General features: G+C 36.6%; 1 pseudogene across 1 annotated transcript in view; it reads right to left on the reverse strand.

The window, feature by feature from the left end:
- LOC103717728 (mitogen-activated protein kinase kinase kinase YODA-like) overlaps nt 1-21,285 on the reverse strand; it is a 28,663-nt pseudogene extending 7,378 nt beyond the window's left edge. Inside the window, exons 1-9 of the transcript XR_016395737.1 lie at nt 20,818-21,285; nt 15,023-15,820; nt 14,167-14,907; nt 13,206-13,293; nt 13,018-13,080; nt 7,605-7,765; nt 7,412-7,487; nt 5,691-5,750; nt 5,457-5,564 (exon numbers count right to left, since the gene is read on the reverse strand). The product of XR_016395737.1 is annotated as a mitogen-activated protein kinase kinase kinase YODA-like (transcript). The remainder of the gene's footprint in view (nt 1-5,456; nt 5,565-5,690; nt 5,751-7,411; nt 7,488-7,604; nt 7,766-13,017; nt 13,081-13,205; nt 13,294-14,166; nt 14,908-15,022; nt 15,821-20,817) is intronic.
- Between the last annotated feature and the right edge of the window lie 3,377 nt (nt 21,286-24,662).

Genomic DNA, 24,662 nt, shown 5'->3' on the forward strand with positions numbered 1-24,662 from the left:
ATATGCCCAGGCACCTTAAATTCAAGAAAGGGAAATGACTAATTACCATAAATCTTCAACTAGTAGCATATAGTTACAAAGTGGAAGATTTTTCATTGACAAGATAAATGATTGCTTAAACTGACAATTTTCAAGTAACCAAAACTGCTAAAATTTTATTTGTGTTTCAAGATGTGTAATAATAATTGATGGTCTGGATTCCTATATGGCCTATCACACAATATGCCACCCTAGCTCTAGTGGCACCTTCCTTTTTTGCCTGGTGGAAGCATTGAAGTCTGGGCAGTGAATCTTTTAAAATTTAAACCTTAAAGTTTGAGATCCAACCGATCATGAAAGGTTTTCTAGTTCTCTCAATCAAACATTACATTTTCTTATACAAGGCATATTTGCAATAAGGACAAAACTCAAAAGAATAAGTAATAGGATTCAGAAATTGTCTTCAAAGGCAATTAGATTACTCCCTTCCCAGCAGCATTCTGTCCATTGCAAATATAGTCATTTTCTCGATTACAAAAGTAAATGCAGTCATTGAGTTAAACCCAAGGACTTAAATGTCATTTGGCATGGCAGTAGCACAGTACGGGCAACTACATCATGACAGATATAATGCCGACATATTACTAGCATGCAACACAGGCATGGTATTGACTGCAGGCCAAGACTTGGCATGCTACCATACCACTGCATGTGTCACAAGACAACACGAAGTGTTTCCTGCCATTGCCAAGCCAACATGTCACCTGCATGTGCCACTTCAACTCTTGGTTAAATATGGAGAAAAAACATTCATAAAAAATATAGATATATTCACAAGTAAAAAGAAAATGGCATTTTAAACTCAGTAGAACACGGCACACTAAGTTTCCGCTGGAATTCATGCTTCTCAGACTTCATAAGAAAAATGATAGGCATTACTAGGGGCCTCTAATTTAGACAACAGTTGAGAGTTCCTCTGATGTTTGGAATCTAGTTTTGCTGATGGCAACTTTCTAGGGCCAAGTGTTGCAAGTTGCAACATCCGTTGTTGATTGTACAAGGTGGCATTGTTAAATTATATTTTATGTTACACACGTTGGTTTTACATCTCAATCTGTTTGTAAGACTCAAATCTATCATTCATGCATGGAATGTAAACTGGAGAGTGGAAATCACTTTGCAGGCAAAATGAAACCCCATCTATGAAGTGAAGCTGGATTCTGTCACTTAAAAGGAAAGGTTTATAAAGTGTCTCTATTCCTAGATCTTCGGAATGAGCAATGAAGAAATGTTTAAAAACACAGAATCTTAAGTATGTTTCAAACGCAAAACTCTAATTCATGGTTACCCAAAAATAATTAAATAAACAAAATTAAGCAAATGAAGAAGAAGCCATCACAATTTGAATTTGAAACCATATACAAATATGAAGGTATTTAGTAAAGATCATTGCTTCTTTTTTACATTTGGAAACCATATATATCTACATGTATATGCATATGCATATATATGCATGTGTGTGTATATGTATCATATATGCAGTCAAGTTAAATATATGAAATTATTTGGACTGTAGAAAGGAAAAGTCCAATCCAAACCCAGCTGAACACACATGGCAGGAGAAGGCAATATGCCTTTGGTGAGGGCCCCTACAAGCAGGGATCCTTCTTAGGTAGATTGGTTAGTTTTCCACATCTGTTTGAGAAGGCCCCAAATGCCCCTGCTATTCCATAAACCCATCTTTCTCTTTTCTCTCATCCCCAATCCCCACAAAAAACCATAGGGTTTCCCTTCTAATTCCACCACTGCCTACAAAGGTAGAAGTGATGGCCCATCTAAACCCTCGATCACCATTAAGATTTAAGACCAATATCAACACAAGGGAAGGGATCAACACTCAAGAGTAGCAGGATAAGCATGATGACTCGGACGCAAAGAAAAGATAGCTAAAGCAAATCCTAGCTCTTCTCCATTTCTTTCCCCTGTTTTATTTTTCTTTTCTTTGTTGGCTAGGATTTGAGATAGGACTGATTTGTGTAGGAAAGACGAGTTTTTCTCCCTTTTCATTCGCTAGTGGGAAACAAGAGCCGCAACCTCAAACCAAGCAATCAGCAAACAGCAGTGTCTATGACAAAATGTACAGATCACACATGGTGTCATGTCCAAGTAGAGACCATTGTTCATGTAACATTAATCACTTGAGAATAATATCAGAGAAAATCTGAAAAACTAGCATAAGCATATGTTTTCAGAAATCAGTACTTCCTCTAAAAGCATTTAAGGAGCTTGATCTTTTCAGAGAAGATTTTAGGGGAATGTTTGTTTTACCTATCAGTTAACTAAAAGCAAAACAAAGGCTGGAGGAGGACTAGTTGAAGTGCTCAACAGTAGAGAAACAACATATTAAAGCAACAACCAAGATACTGTATCTAGAGAGTGGAGTTTGAAACATGAATCTTTTTCACTCTGCTCAAGCTTGTAGACTGGATCAGAAACAATATCAGGCAGCTTAAAAGAAACACTGGTATGCTAGCTACTAGGGAGGAGGAAATAATTTTGGAGCATGCTCGCAAACAATCTACTAGTGTTTAATGTTTTGATAAGGATTTATTTATCCAAACTAGTTTTTGACTGAAAGAAGAAAATTTGTGGGTATCCGAAAAAAGCAATGACTGAATTAACAGACTGCTGATCCTGACAAAGATCCAAGGTTAAATGGGTCACTAACAACTTTTTGTACCGGACTAATTATATTGTGGTCAAAAATGATGCTTGCTGTCCTGTCTACAAGTGCTAAAATTGGAGAAATTTTTGAAACAGGTGGATCAGACTTCTAGCATTGATTACTAAATCATCAACAACATATTCAGTGGACCACTGCAGGCCAATAATACTGCACAAAAACTACATAAAATAATCTCGAGAACATTATCCCATTTACAAAAAGTTACAGTAAAACCCATAAGCACAACATATGGCAATTATTAAATAAAGAGGATAGCAACAATGTTATCTAGATTATTACACCACGAAAACAAAAAAGATCGAAACATGTCTTCCTATATATCAGCATATCAGACCCGTAGATTCTCACAATAAAAGAATTGTTGGTTTCTAAAGTAAATTAGAACATAGAAATAACTTACATGAGAAGATGATTAAAAAAGCTAACTTGTTCTCCATTATATTCAAACAACAAACTTTTAACATATATAATTTATTAATATACACTGTAAATTGGGTTCAAATCAGTGTCTGCCGAATCAGGCCGAACTGTCCGGTTCAGGCAGCGTCTAGCCGTCTTGGTACGAAGCAGGGTCGGTTCGCCTAATAATATCAATTCTACCCCCATACCGACCGGAATCCCTACCGAGCTAGCCAGAACCGGTCCCTTACCGACCGGAACCGGCAAGTAAGTGTCTGAACCGGTTGATTCGGTGCATACTCGAACCGGCTGGTTTGCACCGAGTCAACCTGGTTCCTGTGGAGCCACCTAATGCTTTTACTGTTAAGAAGGCCTAAGGAGGTTTTCCCAATAGCATTTGAAAGCGGCGGCTTTCTCCACCGCTTCTTCCCAAATACTCTAAAAACAACACCGACTCGGGCTATCAGAAGGAAGATTCAAGGCTAACTAACGTGCGCTTCCTCTCTCCTACCTCATTCTCTCTTTTTTTTGGGAGACTTGAAAAAATAGCTCAAAAATTGCAAAATAAGAAAACATCATACCAAAACTTTCGATTTGGGCTTGATATTTTTATGTTGTAGATCTATGGACGATCCACACGCTAGCATAAAAATTTTTAATTTTTGAGTTATATATAATTTTAAAAAATTAAAAACATATATTTCGATTAAAAGAAAAAAATAAAATAAATAAAAATTTAAAAAATTGCAAATTAGAAATGTATTTAGGACCATGCAAGCTACCCTCCATACAAATTTGGTGTCCATTCATTCAAATTTTGATACAATCATGTGCACAGTAGTCTAAACCTAAATTTGAAAAAAAATAAAAAAGAAGTAGCCTTTGATGCATGCCCGAGGGTCTAAAAAAATATATATAGCATCCATTATTGGATTCTACACGGATCTTAGCTGTAATTAATTTTTGAAATATTAATATTTTAAAATTATTTTTAAATTAAAAAAATAAAAATATATAAATAACACCAAAAATTATGAAAAATTAGTAGTACATATTACATAATTTAGAAGTAATTTCTAAGGTTGACATCATATTTTTCTGAATTTATGGTAGTTAAACCTATTTTAAAATTTAAAAATTATTAAAAATATATAATTAAATAGGGTTATATATTAGATAAATTAGATGTATTTTCTGAAATAAAAAAAAATCTTCGCCATAACGAAATTTTGCTATTTTTAAATAATTGATAAACTGACGTACTTGATAAACCTGCAGGAATTGAGCCATAAAGAAAAAAAGATCTAAAGCGTGAGATCAACTGGCTGAGATCATAGGCAAATGCTCTCGGATCGGCACCAAAAAAAGTGCAACTGGTGCAACACAGTTCAAGAGAAGACGGGTAATCAGGTTGAAGCAGTACTTAGCTGGTGGAAGGCCTCTCCACAACTGTATTATCAGCCCGAAGCATCTCGCGGGTCGGATGGGCACCTCTACAGCCATATTATCAACCAGAGGATACCTATCAGAGTCAGAGCTTCAGCGAGAGATCCGAAAATGCTTATAACCTGGGGCGCATTCCTTATGGGATAAACGTACAAGACTACGTCGCTTGGTTAGAGGGGTGGGTTGATGTACTTTTTGACTATACTAATGATCCGGATATCTATCAGAGTTATCGTCACTCGACCAGATTTTAGATATCGGTATGTATGTTGTACTTTAAATGTATGTAATTGATTTTATGATTTTATAATTTTTACATTCCTACTTGATTTGAGGATATTTTATGTTGTTCCTTGTAGTATACATCTCACTAATCATTTTATGATTTGTATCATTATAAAACAATAAAATGCATCATTTAGGTTAAACCGGAATCATAGAAACATCAAAAAACATCAAGAAAATACCCAAAAAAATATCAAATTAGACTCGAAAAAATGGGTGTGCCGGCACTCGAAAATAATGGGTGTGCCGGTACAGGCATGCCGGCACTCGAAAAAAATAGGCGTGCTGGTACAGGCGTGCCGGCACTCGAAAAAATTGGGCGTGCCGGTGGTTCGGTACCGAACCATACCGGCCCCCGACCGGTACGGGTCTCGATATCAATTGGGCGAATCTTGGTTCAAATACTTCTAGGGCATAGCATAACTACTTTAAAAGAAAATGAAACAAAAATAAAAACTTCAAATTGGCTTATATAATATGTCGGTATATTAAATATCATACTACTACTTTAATAAAAGTAGATGGGCTTAGGCCTCCCTTTCTATCAAATAAGGAGAAAAAAACCTACTCAAGATTAAACATTTATCTCCTAAGTACAAACCCCTTCATATTGGCTCCATGGTGGTTTTGATGTAGCCATCTCCAAAACAGTGCATCCTAGGCTCCAAATGTCCACAGCAAGATTGCAGCCATTGGTGTTTTTTATAACCTGAGCAAATGATGTCAATGAGAAATGAAACAGGAAGCACAGTATTGTAAGGGAAAGGAAGGAAAAAAAATGCACAGTTATAACTTAGGAAGGAACAAAATCTATCCATACTCAAAACATGCTCACCTCAGGTGCCATCCAGTAGGGACTTCCTTTGAATGATAAGGGACATGAATGTCCAGTAATCTGAAAAACAACAAGCATGACACATAGGATTATGAATAATGCTCAAGGACATTTACAAGTTAATTATTTAAGTTCAATCTCCCTAGAAGTACAACACTTAAAAATAACAACTGCTGCGTCGTGTCATGGCCATGGTTTCAAGTTCCTGCACGTGCTACGCCAGTACCAGCACTTGGTACCAGGTACCAAGCAAATAGCTTTTTATGGGTGGTGCTGGCCCGTATAGAACCATGTCAATTCCTGACAGGTTGATATGGTTGGTACCACCCCGCACCAAGACAAAAAGGTTCTTAATTTTTTTTTCATTTCAACAGAGCACATCAAGTATGTCAGCAGTGGCGCAACATGCCCAGTGATAGTGGCACTTAAATCATTGATCATGGGAGCATTAAGATAATTTTGAAATGTAGATTCCACAATCAGTAAGATGGAAATTCATGAAAATTTGAGAATTAAAATTTAACCTTAAAAGGTTATGAAATTAAGAGGTGAAAGTTGATGAAGATGGGTTTAAGTGTCCAGCTGCACATGCCACATGGTTACGAGTACTAGAATAGGTGCAACACTGCAGATTAGTACTTACTAGTAACCTATAGTATAAGTAAGATGACTCATTTGTGCATCCAATATATGGTACATCAACTGTGCACTATCTCCAGAGGTTTCTTTATTGCAATATTGCATGCTGTTCCTTAATTGCGGCTTGATGTCCTCAAATGATGGTCAGCTCCATATCCCCGTAAATTGGTCATATTGTACAAGTATTTGTTTTTATGTCATGTTCATGATTTAAGGGGCCTAACAATAGTATAAACTTGCTACCACACAACTTGGAAGAAAGAGATTAAGGTCTAATATCCATGTCTGGAGCAGTTAAGGGTTAAAAGGATGCTTTAGGAAAAACAATGCAAGACAGCAATTATACACTGATAATAACTGTAATAAGGTATAAAAGAAGAAAAGCATGATATCCTAGAGAGTTTCTTCTTTCCATCTGTTATTTTTAATTTCTCAGTTAGCTTGAAAGTTTTTCCTTCCATCTGGTAACTTTATTTTCTCTGTTAGCATGAAATTTTTAATTTCTACTTTGGTTGAAACACATATTCCTCTCATGCCAGCAGAAACTTAGATCAGCTGGCTGGCACCACTCTTTTACTGGGGAGAGGTCCCAAGTTCGAACCAAGATGGTGGCATTCTCAATATGTTTCTTAAAAAAAGGGAAAAAACTTACCCACTAATAATCAACCAATCAACTCCATGAATCATCAGGAAGTCATGCCTCTCCTTTCCCTTTAGAATTTCAACTTCAGCCTCTATATAAGGCAGTGAGATATGATAAACACACACTCATTTCATAGGACACTCTTTTTGTCCTGTATCTAAAGCACTTACAGCTAAAGCATCATACATTATAGCAAATATATTCATGTCTAAAGTTAGCAACAAATATAAGACCACCTCTGGATGCTGATATAGAGCTGGAGCTCTAAAGAGTGGAAAATAGCAAAAACTTTGACAAACTATATGAACATAAGCACCTGAGCATCAGAGAAGATAAACTATAAAATCATCAAATTTAATGTTAAGTGCAGCAGCACAAGAAATAGGTAAAGACATATTCACCCAAATTATGAAAGGCTATAGCAAATGTAAAATTATACATGTTTTGCCATCCCAAAATCTGCCAGCTTAACACGGCCATTTGGGTCTACAAGAATATTTGCACCTTTGATATCTCTGCACAGGCAGGAAAAAAACTAATTAGAATCAGAAATAATAATCTAGGAGCAGGAGTACCAGACACCCAGAGGGAGAGAAATAGCCGGTAAAATGAATTCTGATATTGAATTATACCTATGGACAGTATTCTTAGCATGCAAATATGCTAGGCCCGAAAGGATTTGTTGAGTATAGCTACGAATCGCTGGTTCACCTAATTTCCCATACTCTTGAAGAAGTTTATGGATGGAACCACCAGAGACATATTCCAGATATATATAAAGCTTATCATCTATCTGTTTAAGAAAGAAAAATACAATATCAGGTCACTGAACAACAAGAAAAGCTTTGCTGCTGAAGTGAAATCTCAACAGGCATTATGACAATATCCACCAAACGTGAAACCATGTTAGATATTTCAATTAAGTCCTGTACCCCCTAAATTAGATGTATCAGTTTCCTTACTGTACAATTAAAAGAGGTATTTCCATTCACCTACCACAAAACTAGATAGAAGTATCTCATAAATATATGTATACTGAGATAGCTGTAGTCGTAGCTTTCATAACAATTAGCAACTCATCCCATGACTCCCATCTATATTGCATCATATGATAATCCTTCATCTTCATTTGTTCCTACCAAGACTATAGCCATAGTCATCTATAAACACCAGCTCTTCAGTGCACTCCCCCCACAGGCCACAATATTAATCCAGATCTTCGTAGGTCCTCATCTCTTTTTTCCTCACGTCTTTGGGACTTCCACAAACCAAAACACTCTATTTTATAAGATCTCACATCATTTTTTTTTGCAGAAATCCATGTCATCTCAATTTGCTCCCTTTCTTTTCTCCTCTTGCAAGTCCTAAGCTCACATTGCAACAAAAGTCTACTATGTTTACATGCTCTTTATTATCAAACCTTATGAACCAACTATGATCTTGTATAACAAGTCTTGTCTTAACATTCAAGACTCATTTGGTTCATGGGAAAAATTTTACCACACAGGAATGTTTTTCCTAGGAAGCTGATACCCGGGTATATGAGACATAGGAAAGTCGTTTTTGTATGTTTGGTTTACCATGAAAAAGTGGTATAGGAAACACACCTTCCAGAGACTTATGTTTGGTTGAGCATCTGCTTTCTAAGAAAAGATGTGTAAAATACCTATTATACCCCTAATAACAGGACTATAAGGAAAAAACCATCACATGCATAATTTTTAGAATCAAATACTTAGAACAGCATGATATGAAGGTTTTGAAGGTTCAACACCAAAAAGATCAAAGTATATTCTAAAAGCTACTTTTAAGTATTTTTAACTATTAAAATTACCACAATTCATAATATATTTAGATGCTTGTCTAACTATTAAAGTTACCGCAATTCATAATATATTTTTAATAGCTATGTTTAAATATTTTAAAATCTAGAAATATTTAAAAATATTTTTAAATATTTAAAATAGCTATTAAAAATATTTATTGGGTTGAGTTTTTAGTTAATAGTTAGACAAATGAGAGTAGTGTATTTTGCGGGATTACTACTTCCTTTTCCTGTTCTGTTCCTGAGCGGAAGCCATTGATCAAAGTCACTAGCCCTACGTTCAAAGTCAACTACCCTAAAACGGTTTAGTTTCTCTGATCCGATACGCTTGCTCGTATTTCTTTATATTGTGAAAATTTTAAATAATTATTAATATATTTTTATATTAGAATTACCACAAGTTTTTTATATTGTGATGATTTTTAATAGTATATTTTTATACTTAAGATTAACTATTAAAAATTACTATTAAGAAGATCATGATGGCTTAAGAGCATTTTTGGAAAAAAAGTTACCACAATTCTCATCCCGTGGGAAAGTAGCTTTTCCATATCCCACATGGGCCTTTCTTTCTCATGAAATATGGAAAACTTATTTTCATAGGAAAGTTACTTTTTCATCTCTCTCATTTGAAAACTCCAAGCAAACATGAGGTATTTTTTCAGTTTTCCGTTGATCACACTTTCTCCCCTCTTCCCGCGAACAAAACGTGTACTCAAAGGCATGCAGAAGAACCTTGCCAATCCATCAACGATCCACCTACTCTACTTATTGTACAAACGGCATCATTCTCAAATACACTATAGACAACAAATAATCACATGGGGCTATCTATATGCCATCAATTGCATTACAATTGATGTGACCCAGTTGCAAGCTTTCCCCAAGTAAATAATGTTATCTTATGATTATTTTGAAAGAAATTGTCCTACAAAAAATCAAGTCATAGATGTGTCAATTAACTCTACACCCATTCTTATCTCAAAGGAATAACATGCAAAACGATTGAACAATTTCCACACACCACGATCCCTACTACATTTAAACAGCATTTAATGCTTAAGCAGACTTTCAACTTCATTATAAGAAAATTATGGAAAACAAACCTCTCTCTCTCATATTTAGTCCAAATATTGATACTCATAGGAGGGAAAGACATACAAAATAACAACTGCCATGAGAGTTATTGTCCTAACAACAAAGTCAAAGTTTTGATCATTATTGTCTTGCCTAATGTGCGTTCTACCGGAAGGCAAAATATCGGCTTTTCAAAATACAATATTCCAAAGTATCTCATTGATTTTCAATAACTAGTTACCAAGAAAAACCTACACAGCTGCTAGATTTTTAAGCATATTACCAACCTCTAATAAGTCAGTTATAAGTCTCCTGAATATTAAATACTGCAGCTTTTTGGCAGCAGGGGACCAGCTAAAAGATATCCTTTGGCTGAACCACACTAGCAAGGAAGGAGGTCAGGCAATCAGTTCAATCGGCTCCTTTCTTGGGCCCTAAATTTGCCTTATTTTTCCTTTTTACGATGAATCTTATTTTCAATTTTTAGGGATACTTACATGGGCCTTTTAGCATCAACATGGGCTGTAACTAGGCTCCCAATGTATATTTATTTTCTTTTCAGGGTATTACCCAGTCTCATATTTGGGCTACTATTAAGTAGCTAGCCACTTCTTTCAATGGGCCTAAAATCAGTTGCTGGTTTCCAATTCTGAAGAGTCCTGATGTCAATCAAACTTGGGCTCAGCCAGTCTTTTATGGGTGGGTAGTAATCAGCTCTTCTTGCTGATTTAGGAGTTCTTATATGAGACAAAAAGGTACTTGACTAATTTTATGTTTCAGAAGATTGCAGCTCGCTGCTGGGTCCAGGTTTATTTCCATATATTTGTATATCCCATTGAAAAAGGAAGACTGGTCAGTTACGCCTAATAAAAGGGACTTGTGATCGATTCTGGGACATTGCAAATGAATTGTAATGCCAAGATACTAGTGACAAATAAAAAACCGGAATATGCAATGCCCCTTGAGGAAAGGCTTAATAAAACAGAAATCTGAACATAGAAAATATGAACAAAAATAGCATAACATAAAAACCAAAAATACTGTTATATATGGAAAGAAAACAAAAAAAGAAAATACATAAAAAACAAATATAAAATAAAATAAAATAATTGTAAAAAAATAAAATTAAAAAGAGAAAATGTTCAATGGATGGACATGATCCCATCAAGCATTGATATAATGGTAATTATTCATTTACTAATTTGCGCATGTGAATTGTTGAATGTGCTCATGTTTTTAATTAACTTACCCTCTTTATTTATTGCATCCTTTCTGGAAGAAGATCTAGGAGAACATATTAAAAAAAGGGGCATATATCATTGGATCTCATCTGAATTTAACAAAGGAGAAATTTGATATTGGTCGCTGGACATAGTTGTTTGCTTAAATAACTTGAACACAGACACACTGACACAAAGTGAGAGGAGTGGGGAAAGAGATTTTAGGTGTAGTTTTAAGTCAAAGAGAGAGCGTTGAGGATTATCAGGATGTTGGTAGGGGGCTAAGAAAGAGAGAGGAACTTGATATGAGAAGAGGGAGGCAAACATGAACACTTCTCTCTAGAGAGAAACCTTAGGTGGGATGGTGGGGTTTTTATGTTAAAAAAAAAGAAAACTGAGGATTATCAGGCAAGCGGGTGAGTGAAATTTGAGAGGATGGGGCACAAGTATCTTGGAGAGACAAAAGAAAATGTTTGCATGCTTGGTCAGAGAGGTGGCATGCACGAATTAGATCTAACTGAGAGTTCGTGGTATTTTGAGAACAAAATGTGAAAAATGATACATTCCTGCAATATTGACTAAATTCGAAATTCACATTTTAAATTATACAGTACAGAGAAAAAGCGGAGCACTGGTCCTACTTTTCTGTACTTTCCTCCTTATTCTTCTTTTCTTTATTTCTTAGCTTATTGTGATAAAATACTGCAGTTGGTTAGCAGTGGACTGCTACAAATCAAATCCGAAAAAAAAAAAGTCAGATCAATTTCTACCCCACAACTCCTGAAGTTAGTTCCAAATACTCTTACCTCTGAACCATTTCAGTTCACTGTCCAACACTCCTACCAATCATTACATCATCAAAATATCCATCAGGCTTCAGAAGCATGAATATCCACATACAGATGCAGAAGCTCTGTGACAACATGTTGCCATATGGGTTAGATTGCAGACTTTTTTTACCAACAGTGAATGTCTGGAATTTGGGAAGTATTTTGATCGTGGATAGCCTCATGCTAGAAACTAGAAAGCAAGCTGATGCTTATATAAATGAGAAACGAGCACTGAATCGATTTCTGTGGAACATGAACCCATAGATCATCCTTGGCTGGCCTGCTACTTGCACTAGTTTCTTGGATTGGCAGAAACTTTCTAAAGATATAAATATAAGAAGTTACATATATTCAGTGTTTCGGTCTACTGTATGGAGATTGATGGGTTCCAGAAATACATCAGCTACTGCACTAAGATATCCTAGTAATACATTTGTTCACTCTGTTTCCTTAGTGTCCACAAAGTGCAAGTACCACTGCATATCTCAATATCGACATTTATCCAGCTAACGCTCTGCCAATCAGTAGAGTTGATTAGCAGCATTAGAAAGCATCTCAGGATGTAAGTATACGTATCATTTAGGTGTGTGCATGTTGTGAATCCATCCCTATTGTGCATGTATGTGTGCCCATTTATGTATGCATGCATACAGAATGAACAAGTAATTTTCCTAACAAACATAAGTATTAACATACTGAATTTTGATTAGCAATCAATATGACAGCTCAAAAGAAACATTTCTGTTGAATGTCTGGTGGACTTCAGTTCCAGATTGTATTTCATATTGAGTGATGAAGTTATTTGAATCAACTAGACAGTGTCATAAACTACTGGCCACCAGTATGTGTAATATCCATATGTCAAAAAGAAAATTATTTAGTTGACTAGCCAGTTTCCAGTAGATAACGAGAACAAAATCAATGGATATGGCACAACTTAGAATGGGACATGGCCAACAGAAAACTATGGAATTATAGGAACTTCAAGCAAAAGTAGAATACTAAACTGAAAAATAATCTTTACCAAAAAAAATTGATAATCTAGTTTAGATAATAGACAAAAACATTTAGCTAATCAAGGGAATAATGATACCATCTCACTTCCATAATATTGCACTATATTTTGATGACGCAACCGACTCAAGAGAGAGATTTCCTGTGAAAATGAGCCAACAATAAGAAACAATTTTTTTAAAACAAAAAATATAAAAACAGCATAAATTATATGCTGTGGCCAAGTTGCAGAATAAACTAGTAAGATTTAAGAAGAAAAATACTCACTTGCCCCAATTGCTTTGCACTTTCTTTTGACTTAGCATCATCCATGAAGAGGGTAACCTCCTTCATTGCACACATTTCACCACTCTCACTAGAGTAAAATAAATCAAGAAAAGAAAAGTAAGACATGAACCCAGAAAATGAACTAAAAACAACTAAAAATGAATAAAATTGAGAAACATTGTGGATGGCTATCAATATTACTAAAAGGACTTCAGAAAATTATTTATGTCAAATTTGGAAAGTGAACAACGATATAAAGATTTGTTTTGAATTTTATATCCCTATTTAATTAGCAACTAATCATATGCCAGGTATTAATATTGGCATCATCAATCTTATTTTGCCATTTATTATCATCCAGGACAATGTTTCCATCATAGATAGTAGCTGTAGTCATCTATGCCTGCCTGTGTAAAGATTTCCTCTCTTTTAACTTGGTCCTTTGTTCCAGTAAGTTGTCATCCCCACTACTTAGCGAGCAAAATTATCAATTGCAAGAATCTAAATGAGAAACTAAGGCAGGAAAGAGAGCCCATGTGGTTAAGATCAGGTTGGCAGATTTGATTTGCATGCAGGTGAAATTACACCTACAGCAGATTTTGTACTCCATGATGCAAAACTTTCCTCTATGATACATATCTTTTCTATTTTTTCTTCTCTAAATCTAAATTCTTTACCTTTCTCTACTAAGTATATTGGTTCTCCCTTTTCATACAATCATATTTCTGAAGATAATATCTTTTTACATATGAATCCGTGTGCCATGGCAAGCATACAGGTAATAGTAGGTTATAAGATTTCTTCATGAGCTGTCTGACAATTGTCAGCAAAGGAACAATAAGATTTTTGACAAGTTCGGTCACGTATGATGAAAGATTAACACAGAAGCAGTGCTATTGTCACTAGAAGTGAGAAAATAGGCATGTAAATCCCTGATGAAAATTAAAACCAACATATGCACCTGTTAAAACCAACATAGACATGTCCAAATGTGCCACGCCCAATCAACTTCCCCTTCTTCCACCGTGATCCAGGGCTTGTGGGATTCTCTGTCCTTCCAGGACTTCGAGGTATTGACGATGGAGTATTTGATGTTGCATTGTTTGGAGGAAAAGGAGAACCAGAAATATTTATTGGGGGCAGTGGCAACCGGTGGCTTTGCTTCTTCCCCTCATCATGCCTACTAGTAGGTGATTCTGGTGCTGTCCCTCCATCCCGTGGATGCAGTGGAGAGACAGTTCCACTATGTATCCTAGAGCCAGGACCAGGACTTGTCATTCTTGGGCTAGGTATTGGAGAACACTCTGGGCTACCCCTGCTGTGCTGCCAGAATAACTGCCCTAACATATCTCCTCCCACTGAATTATGCCCAGAGGTCTGACCAGAGCCTGGACTGGAGCATTGGCCAGATCCAAGAAAAGTGACATCTGCATGAGGCTTCGCTGCCCAAAAAGCTGAGGCGAGAATCTGCTCAGGGCATACAACTCTTATAGGGCTTCTAGAAGGACTTGACATTGAACTATCTGGGGCACTTCCAAGAGCAACAGGCATAGGAACATGTATATTGGACTGGTTGCTGTTCAGAACACCCTGCTTGGGCGATGTTGAAAGAATTTGATTTGCAAAAATCAAATTCGTTGGTTTTGTCATTTCTCTCGAGTTCTTCCGAGTAACCACAGGAGACTGATCTTTATGCGCCACACTTAGACAACAACAAAAAAGGTTGTTAAGGGGAAGCTTTATAATGAATTTATAATGTATTCATATTGAGATTAGTAGCACATCACATAATTCACATCGAACTACAAGGAGATTACCTGGACTGGTTGTTTGCAACACCTCTGTTTCCATGTTCAAGATCATTTCCGATAGGACTTTGAAGTTGAGAATCTGCAGGATCATCACTATCAATGGAGCAGTTACTAGAAATTGAAGCAGTAGCCAAATCTCCATCAATATCAGTAGGATCTGGCCTTTTTGGATTGTGATTTGGTCTAGGAAGTGGTAAATGCAGCTGCGGTCTGCCACGTTTTTCCAACATTGGCTTTGATGTGCTGACATCAGAGGAAGTGCGCATAATGCCTGAACACAGGCCAGGGAGAGGAAGTGGTTGGGCATGTGGCCTATCTGCAAAACTTTGACAACGTGATACCTGTGTTGTGGGTGATGTTGATCGTGATTCTACTCTTGATCTGGACCCCTTCTCTGAGGTTATATCATTACTATGTCTTCGAGCCCCTCCTGATTTCACATTACCCTTTTGATCAGTTGGATTTATAAACCGATGTAATGTATCAATCAGATTCTCCTTTGTTGTCTTCTTCTTCACATCTTTAGAGGAGGATTTCCCCCACCATGAAGGCATTTTAAAGGTGGAAAGAACTCTTATCGCAGATCTCTAAATTGCAGCACAGTTGTTTAAGAATACCAATCATAACCCATAGCTCTAGAATCAACTGCAGTACAAACTCATATATTCATTTAAAGCAACAGCTTCTACACTCAGTAGTAGCATTCACAAGAAAGGACTGACTAATAATGGAGCCCATCAAACAATGGATTTTTGTCCAACATCATCAACTGATACCTCAACTGAATGAATTTCCTTTCTTGACCTGAATGAAAAGGCATCATTAGCAAAGCCACAGAATATTATCATAAAAGATCATCAAAAAATATATCATTTTCGGCAACCAAGAATAAGCTTTTACAATTGCCATAACTTGTTGTACAGAAAATGACAGATAAGCAAAATGTTTGAAAGAAAAGCATGAAGAAAGAAAAGCTTGGCAAGCTACATATCTGAAATGGTTTTTCTGTAGGAGATTTAATAAAAGAACTTAGATGAGCGGAGTCAATGTTGACTGCAACACCATACCAGGACAACCTATGATATCAGGTCTCAAAGTAACTCCGAAGTTTTTGGATAACAAACGAAACTTGAAAATGCTATGTTTGTAGGTTTTTTGCATATAAACTTCCCTATTATATATTAATTGTATATAAGGACCCCTCATTTACATATTTGCAGATTAAGAATTTAAGACCTCCTTTATCCAAATCCAAAAGAACCCAATTTACTTTCATCAGCTATAGGAGAATAATCCCATTCCTTTCATCATTCAGCCTCTTAAAGCTTCTAGCTAGTGAGCCACCCATGCTTTTGGAAACCTAGTTGTTCGATTCAATATTTTTGCCACCACCCTTGGCATAATTGAGACCGTGATTCTATCTTGAATTTGGATGGAAATGTAAAGAAGCAATGTACCTCACTGGCTAGAAGTTCCAAACCCCAAAGTATTGAGTGAGAGGAGGAATAGGAAGAAACATGGAAAATATTCTAATATAACTGATCGAAAGTTATTTTGGGGACTATTGAAAGTTATTTCTCCCATGTATATCGGGAGGCGAACAGTGCAGCAGGTTGGGTCGCCTCCTATGTTGCCCGGCATTCTGGGGAGGTTTTTGGACTAGCTTAGAGTGCATCCCACACTCCTTATTTTGTTTAGTTTCTTTTGATATGTCAGGTTGTATTCACGTTAGAGGTATATGAAATGAAATACTGTTTTGACCCAAAAAAAAAAAAAAAACAATTTCTATGGTATGGAGTTCTTGAGCTGCAAATATAGAAAAGAGGAGTCTCCATATACAATTAATCTATAACCGAAGAGGTTATATGCAAAAAAAAAAAAAAAAAACTCATGTAGATAAGAGCACTTCTGGTTGCTTTTGTACATTAAAAAACCAGAATCATTCATAGCATTATCAATATAATATCCATAAGTCCTTTTGCCTTCATTCTCTTTATTTCTGAGTTTGCTTTTGTTTTCTAAGAAGAAAAAGAAGATTGTCCTACCCAGGGTTGTCAAAGCACCTAGGCAATCGCTAGTCAATAGGGATCCTAACTACTTAGGTGCCTTAGCAAACTGCCCAGTGACTATGGCAGTCCATCTTTTAAAGGAGCAAAAAGAATACATAAAAGGTATAATAATAACTTAATAACATCTTCTTTTCCAAATTATACACATGAATAACCACAATAGTCATACACCATTATAGCATAACAGGTGCTAAGATCAATTCAAACCATCATGACTCCATCACATATTAATCAACCAAGTCAAATATAAGGGGGATAAGTGATAACAAAAGCAAATTGTTAGAGTTAAATCTAAAAGTACAAATTTGAAAAGTCTAAGAAAAAATATAAAGCTCATGAGTCATAACTAGAATCACAAATTTGCATTCCGAGATAAAAAAAAAAGAAGGAATGCAACAGGGAGGAGAAAATAAACAGAAAAAACAAAGAAACGAAACAGAAAATAGACAAACGTAGGGTTAAAAAGGAGAAGGAAAGAGAAAGAAGAGGAGAGGAAAAAGAAAGATTCTTTAAATGAAAAGGGAAGTTGAGGAATAACATGAGAAGAGAAGAGGAAGAAAAAGAAAGAGACATATTTAAAGAAAAAAAAACCCTTTTTATGGGGCCCAAAAGACATATTTAAAAAAAAAAAAACACTTTTATGGGGGTCCATGGGTGATCGAACGACTATGGACAACCTATTGGGGGATTGTTGGCAGTTGCATGGTTGTTTCCATGAGAGCCTCCTCTTGGTGGTGCATACATGGATTGGTCGATAAAAGGTGGTAATGGGCAACTCACTGACCCTAACATCAAGAGATGAGAAAGGCATCAACTTGGGAGAGATGGGATGGAATATGCAAAAAGAAAATTATGTTATTTACACACCTAGTTTACTAAAAATAGGTTTATTTTAGTCATGATAGTGGATATAAGGTTAAAACAAAAGGAGTACATATATATACATCTTTTAATATAAGAGTTCTTGGTCAGCCATTACGTAGGTGGCCTACACTCTCTAAGTAAAGATATGCCATACCACACCGTACCGAACCGGACGGTACGAGGCACACCGTACCGAACCGGACGGTACGAGGCATACCCTGTACCGAACGTACCGATACAATAATAGGGTGGCACCGATATTGGGCTCGGTTCCGAAATGGTGTACCTTGCTGACTAGGATCACCTACGAGCCGAAGCAGTGCTTTTTTTGACAATACTAGTCCTACTACATTGTTCTTTTTTTGTTTTATATTTTCTTTTTGTTTATGTTCTATTTAAATATGTATCCAAATGTTTTTAGAAGTCAAATTGTTATGCAATAGTGTATATTTAGGAAAATATCTTATGCTTTTCTTATTTTTTATTTTATATATCCTCTTCTAAAATGTAACCGTGCAATATTATAGTATGATATAAGTCTCTCGAGCATGCCTAGCACATGGCTGTTTGCTGGTATGAATTAAACAAAAACTTTAACTGTAAGAGGACTGTGACACCATTGAATAAATTACAGAGATATTTTAACTTTCTTTAAAAAATCAAATTACATTTTTGTTTCATATGTTCCTTTGAGTTTAGGGAGCACTAAACATCACATACTATAACCATCATATATGTAAATTAATGGGTTGTGCAGGCATCTGAAAATTAAGTTGCCTTTTGAGAATCTCAAGAAGCTAATCCACAAGCGAAGATCCCCTTCTGACTTCTTCCACTTAGTACCAAGCTAATTATGAATCATTACAGATAACATTTATCACAGAATTACCTATCATAGTCAGCCTTCACCGGTTATCTTTCAGCCCAAACCTCCTTACAAATTTTACAGTTGCCATATATTCCAAATGATAAGGGTTTGGTTAGTGACACGTGAAAGAGTGAAGGTAAGACATAAGGTGATGGAGTAATTAGAAATAATACATGTAAAGTCAAGAACCCATCTGAAAAAAATCAGAAAGAAACTTGCCAAATATTGTCGGAACACCTTGGTTCAATCGTACAAAGGAATGATATGTCAAGGAAATCCCAAAAAGGGTCTAAGATAGGTACAGTAGATATGTGCCTCCATACTTTCATTTGATCTTCTTATATTCATCAACACATAAAAGTATGAACTTCTATGACAATCATATGGATTTTGCATATGAGTAACAAAGAGATTGCATGATGATAAGATGACCCATAAGAAATGAGGAAGTTAAGGCGGAAATCTGGCAATGCAAGGAAAGATGAATTATAAAGGCAAAATCAAGGAAGACCAGAAGAAGCACTACATGAGCATCAAGTGACTGACAAATAAAATGTCCTGGACAAGTCTGGGCCAAAGATTCCTCCAACAAGTAGGGAGTCTCATGGACAGTGACCAGAAACCACAATATTAAAAAGGAAAGCTTTCAAAAATGGCTGAGAAATCAGCCAAACATTGTGCAGAGTATATAAAATGAAAAGATGTTGATATTCATTACCCATATCAGGTGGCTTGTAGATCATGATTGGCTAAGTATTGTTTCATCAGTATCAAGACACAATTCTGCCTTTTATAGGCCATCAGAAATAATTGCATCGATAAATCAAAATCATCAGTCCCAAGCCTTATGTGCTTCTCTCATTTAAAGCCTCAAAGATCTATAGTCATAGTTCACCGTACCAGTACGTACCGCCCAATTCTAGATGTACCGTACTATATTGGTACCGAATTGAGACTCAATATAGAGGGCATACAATATGCCAAACCCACTTCCATGTTGGGCAAACCGACACTATATCAAAACAATATCGATATGGGATCCGGTATCAAGATGGTAAATCTTGGGCTGCAGAGATCAAAAACAATAGGAACAAGCATATCCATCAATAGGTGCCAATGTACCCTTCCAAGATGGACAAAGAACTTGATAAGGGGCTTGACAACTAAAATCCTATGTACAGGTGAATGTTGCTGTCCTCAAAATAACAGGATAAGACTGTGTTCAAGCTGACATTTGCAAAGAAGGACCCAAACCCTAGCTTTCCAACTAATGGTCTTTCCTACCCTTTAATGGTAATATAATTCCTTTTTTACTTCTTGATTTTCTTTTGGTTGTTTTAATTAAGTTTGCACATGCCCTCAAGAGAACAGAATAGCCACATTGCACATGCCCTCAAGAGAACAGAATAGCCACATTCCTTATATTCTGTTCTAGGATATCAGCTGAAAATAAAAAAGGTTGCTCACTTATTGGAATAGAGGCAAACTAACCATACTAGCCCTGACACTTCCAAAACAATACCAAGATATAAAAAAATAAATTTTTACTCCAAAAAGCAGTATGCAATATATAAATGCTAAAAACTACAAAAGAAAGAATTCATTAAAGGAATCCACTACTCCTCTCCTCAATGCACTTGCTGACACAATTGCACAAAAACCCATCGGCACCACACCTTCATTATGTTCATTCGTTCACCATTCTGCACGATTTAAAGAACAAAGGAGAGAACTTTTCAGCTATTTCAGCATCTCACCAACCACCCCTGGTTTTCTAACAATGATACCGTCCCTAAATTAGCACAATAGAAAGATTTATTCCCAAAAAAAACCAATTGACATACTTGCAACCAAAAATTCAAACTTTGATGCCCGATCTCTTTCCTCTCTCCGATACAGATCTAAAATCTCAAGTATCCACTAAAACCAACAAAAGAAACTAAGCAAAAACAAATCTTTCACTAAAACATCAGCAAAAGTAACAATTCCTCTTACTTAACTAAGAAAAGCCATCCGCACACCCGAAGCAAGCAAACTTCCACGAGCTCTTGCAGCAATCTACAGATCAGCGCCTCGCAAAACCCTCAGATTCCACCCAATTGAACTAGTGAGGAAGACGAGCGGCAATCCGCGCACGACTACTGTTCCTCCTTGCCTAGTTCTTACCCTAGATGGGCCCAGCGCTCGGCTCCGGCGAATGGAGCACCCAAAACCCTAGAAACCTTAGAAGCGAAGAAGCAGCCAAGAGAAAAGAAACCGATGAGAGGGAATTCGGAGAATTGGAAGGCGCAAGCAGAGAGAGAGAGAGAGAGAGAGGACATGGAGATTCGAGAGCGAAAGGCGGAGGAGAGAGAGGCCAAAAGGAGAAGGAAAGGGACTGAAGAATAAACCCCCCGGGGAGGGAGGGAGGCCGAGAGAGAGTGAGAAGGGGGTTGTCTGCTGCCATGTGTGCGCTAAGAAATAGAGCTGTCCTAAAGCATTAAAAAAAATTATTAAATAACTACATATTGTCTCTGGGTCATTCTTTAGAGACTCACAACCAAGCCCCATTTCCTACGTGGAGCTCTACTTGCCTCAAATTGCGTGGAACCCACACAGTATTGAGGAATCGCCACCTCTTTCGTTTCATTTTGAAAGGTGTCCCCAATAACATTTTAAAATGGTTTTGATGTGAGGCCGGGTTGGTTACTTTATTCTTGTGCGGTCTCATTTGTTGTCACGTTCGAACTCTGCTCACTTTCGGGAATTTTTGGGATTGACTAGTGATCTCGTGTTGCGTATGTAACAGTGATTTATAAATAACGGTTTGTTTTGACTTTAGGTGTTAAACAAATCTGATGGATTGTGATTGGTTAGCTATGTTCCATTGTTATGCTTGGGTTATCAAAATGGCTATACGTTGTCACTTGACCATAGTAAATGATTCAACAACAATCATCGAATCATTTAAACATAGTACTAGTTGTTGTTGTTTTATATGCATTGATAATTTCTTTTATTTAGAGAAGAGGTTAAGAAGATTATCGCACTTAATGATAGTTACGCCGAATCACAACAACTTTTTTAAGTTGCTTGAAGTTAAAATTGAAGATTAACATAGAAAATCAAATAAATTGCGACCCCTCATATTGTTAGTTTGTTGGTTTAGACTAATATACACCCCAATAAGTCATAGGCTGAATTTTTGTGTATGTATTTACGAGTGTTAAGCTTGATGTCTATTGTTAATCCATTCTTTGCTAAAAAAATATAAAAATATTATTATTATAAGATATTGATGTGTTTACGTATTTATGTAGACAAAGACTAGGATAAAAAAATAGTATCAACAAATAATAGAAAGATCATCATTGTAACCACTAGTAGATAGCATCACAAACAAGTAGCAAATTTTTAAATATTTGAATTTTTTACTTCAGAGAAAAGTAAACAATAAAATATTATGGCCAATTTAATTTGTTTGTAAATAATCACGGATCATTCTGTCAAAAGAAAATTAAATAAATAACTCAACATTTCGCCAATATCATGGAGAATATTACAGTGATACATTAGACTGTTATATTTGATCAATACAAACTTGGAGGTCCATCGATTGCATTATCCTAGGTATCGTTTGATTATAGGATAAGTGGGTGATGTCCTCCTATTTTCCCCACTTATTTTACCAAACAACATTTTGGGGCTAGGGGAATAGCTTTATACTACATGGTAGGATATTACATTACCTCACAAAATAGGTCTATTCCAACCTTGGGCTCATATAGACTTATACTATAAAATTAAATGAAAACTTACTCTGTCTAATTATCATTGTAACCCTATTGCTATTACTTCACTGTACAAAAGGTCAGAAAAGGATTTCACCTTTCTCTTTCTCCTCACTCTCTTCCTATCTCTCCTCCCACCTCTCTTACCTCTCCTCCTTATCTCCATGCCTCGAAGCACCACAAGGTGGCAAGCCACTACCAAGTGAGAGAGTAGTAGATCCTTCGTGGACTTAGGGTTTCAACTCTTCTGTAGGCATCATCTATTCAGCAAATCTCTTGTTGGCCTTGGCCTCATCTATCTCTTCTCTGGTGACAACATCGTGCCCAGGAGAAGCACGTGGTGGGCATCCTTTACTTTGGCTCCTATGCCTCTCCAATATCCCATGCATCTTCTCTCATAACAACATCTTGTACCTCCCTTATTAGCATCACCATCATTTTGCTCTTCTTAGATAACCACTCTACTACTACAGCATCATCATCCCCCCTTTTTAACATGTTGTAGTCTCTAATTTTCCATTTTTATTAAGAAAAATTGATTCTATTTCTAGCATTTTTAGTCCTAATGACATCTTCTTAAAAATATCATTAAGATATTGCTTAGAACTTGATTATGAGTGCTTGAAATTGAAAGGTTTATTAGATTCTGAGCTAAAGTTTGCACCTTCTTTGAGTGGGATTCCTATGGTTATTTAATGCAATACTTTGACTGTGCCGCCTATTACATTTGAAATACTTTATTGTTTTTAATAGAATGCCATATCTAATAAAGCCTAATTTGAGATTTGTAATTTATTATGAGAAAATAGACATCTATTATTTTGAGTTTTTTTGTGCTCTAATTCACTTGCACTAGGGACTGAATTTATGGCTGATAGTTCTAAATCATGGGATACTATAGAATCATTCTAGAATATAGATATTATTTGTAAGACGGCACACAGTCTTTTGACCAGCCGGCCTAGCTCATACAAGGCTTGGTTTTGGTCTAGCTTACTTCAGTGTATGACCCAAAAGACCTTTCCCAATTTCATTAGAAAAGAGGCCCTATTCTACATGGAGAAGGAGATATGCTCCATCTCCTCCTCGGACTCCAATGGGAAGGGAAATCCGCAACTATTAAATCTTTGCCCTCCTTGTGATGCATCACACCCTCACCACTGATGAGCACCTCTTTCTCTTCTCTATTCCAAGAAAAATGTTGTTCTCTTGTCACGTCGTGGCCACGTTTCTTACCAAAAATCCATCACCTCAATGCTTTGTTCGAGCCAAGAAATAGTACAACCACGTTTTCTAACCATCACCTTCCTCATGCTATCATCACTGGCTAGAATCTCAACAAGAGATCAACGGATCCCATCGCTAACCCATCCCTTGCTTCCATACCTCTTTCTTTTTTTCCTCTTTTTGGTCACCTATGACACCACCACATGCCGCTGGAATCTCCATCTTGACAAAACGGTGGAACCCCAGCCACTGGAGAGAGAGAGAGAGATGGAGCCCAAATTGGCAAGCCACCACCCTATCCTCCATTTCTATGTTCAGCTTGTTTTTCTCATTTTTTCTATAATCAACCACCACTGTTGCCTACCACCAAACCACCTGGCCCTGCTTGTCATGCAGTAGGATCACCACCTTGCCTTCCTCACCCTCTTCGCCTTAAGACTACTGGACCACCTCCATTATTTTGCCATAGATAAAAAAGGAAAAAGGAAACCTTGTCCCCTATTTTTGATTTCCTTCACTCTCTCTCTTTCTCACTTTCTCTCTTTTCATGTAATTTGAGTGAACCTTCGTAGTGGGTCCCTGCCTTTCTCTCTTATGACCGGTAGACCCTAACAACTGGTTTATCTCTATTTTCCCTCTCCCTCTCCTATGGTAAATAGATTGTGAACACTTTAGTGGCCATGTGGCATGTCGGCCCCACCCAACTCTTGCCAGGCACTGGTGGACTTCATCATCATCAACCTATATTATGTTTTCAATACCTTGACTCAATCCTCATTTTGTGATTTGACCGATTGAACTTACCTAATTAGACTAATTCAGGATACCAGATATTGCCTCCTCGTCGG

Source organism: Phoenix dactylifera, chromosome 6 (assembly GCF_051530095.1).
Source record: "Phoenix dactylifera cultivar Ajwa chromosome 6, Ajwa_hap1_PhDact_Kaust_v1.1, whole genome shotgun sequence".
Classification (NCBI taxonomy): domain Eukaryota; kingdom Viridiplantae; phylum Streptophyta; class Magnoliopsida; order Arecales; family Arecaceae; genus Phoenix; species Phoenix dactylifera.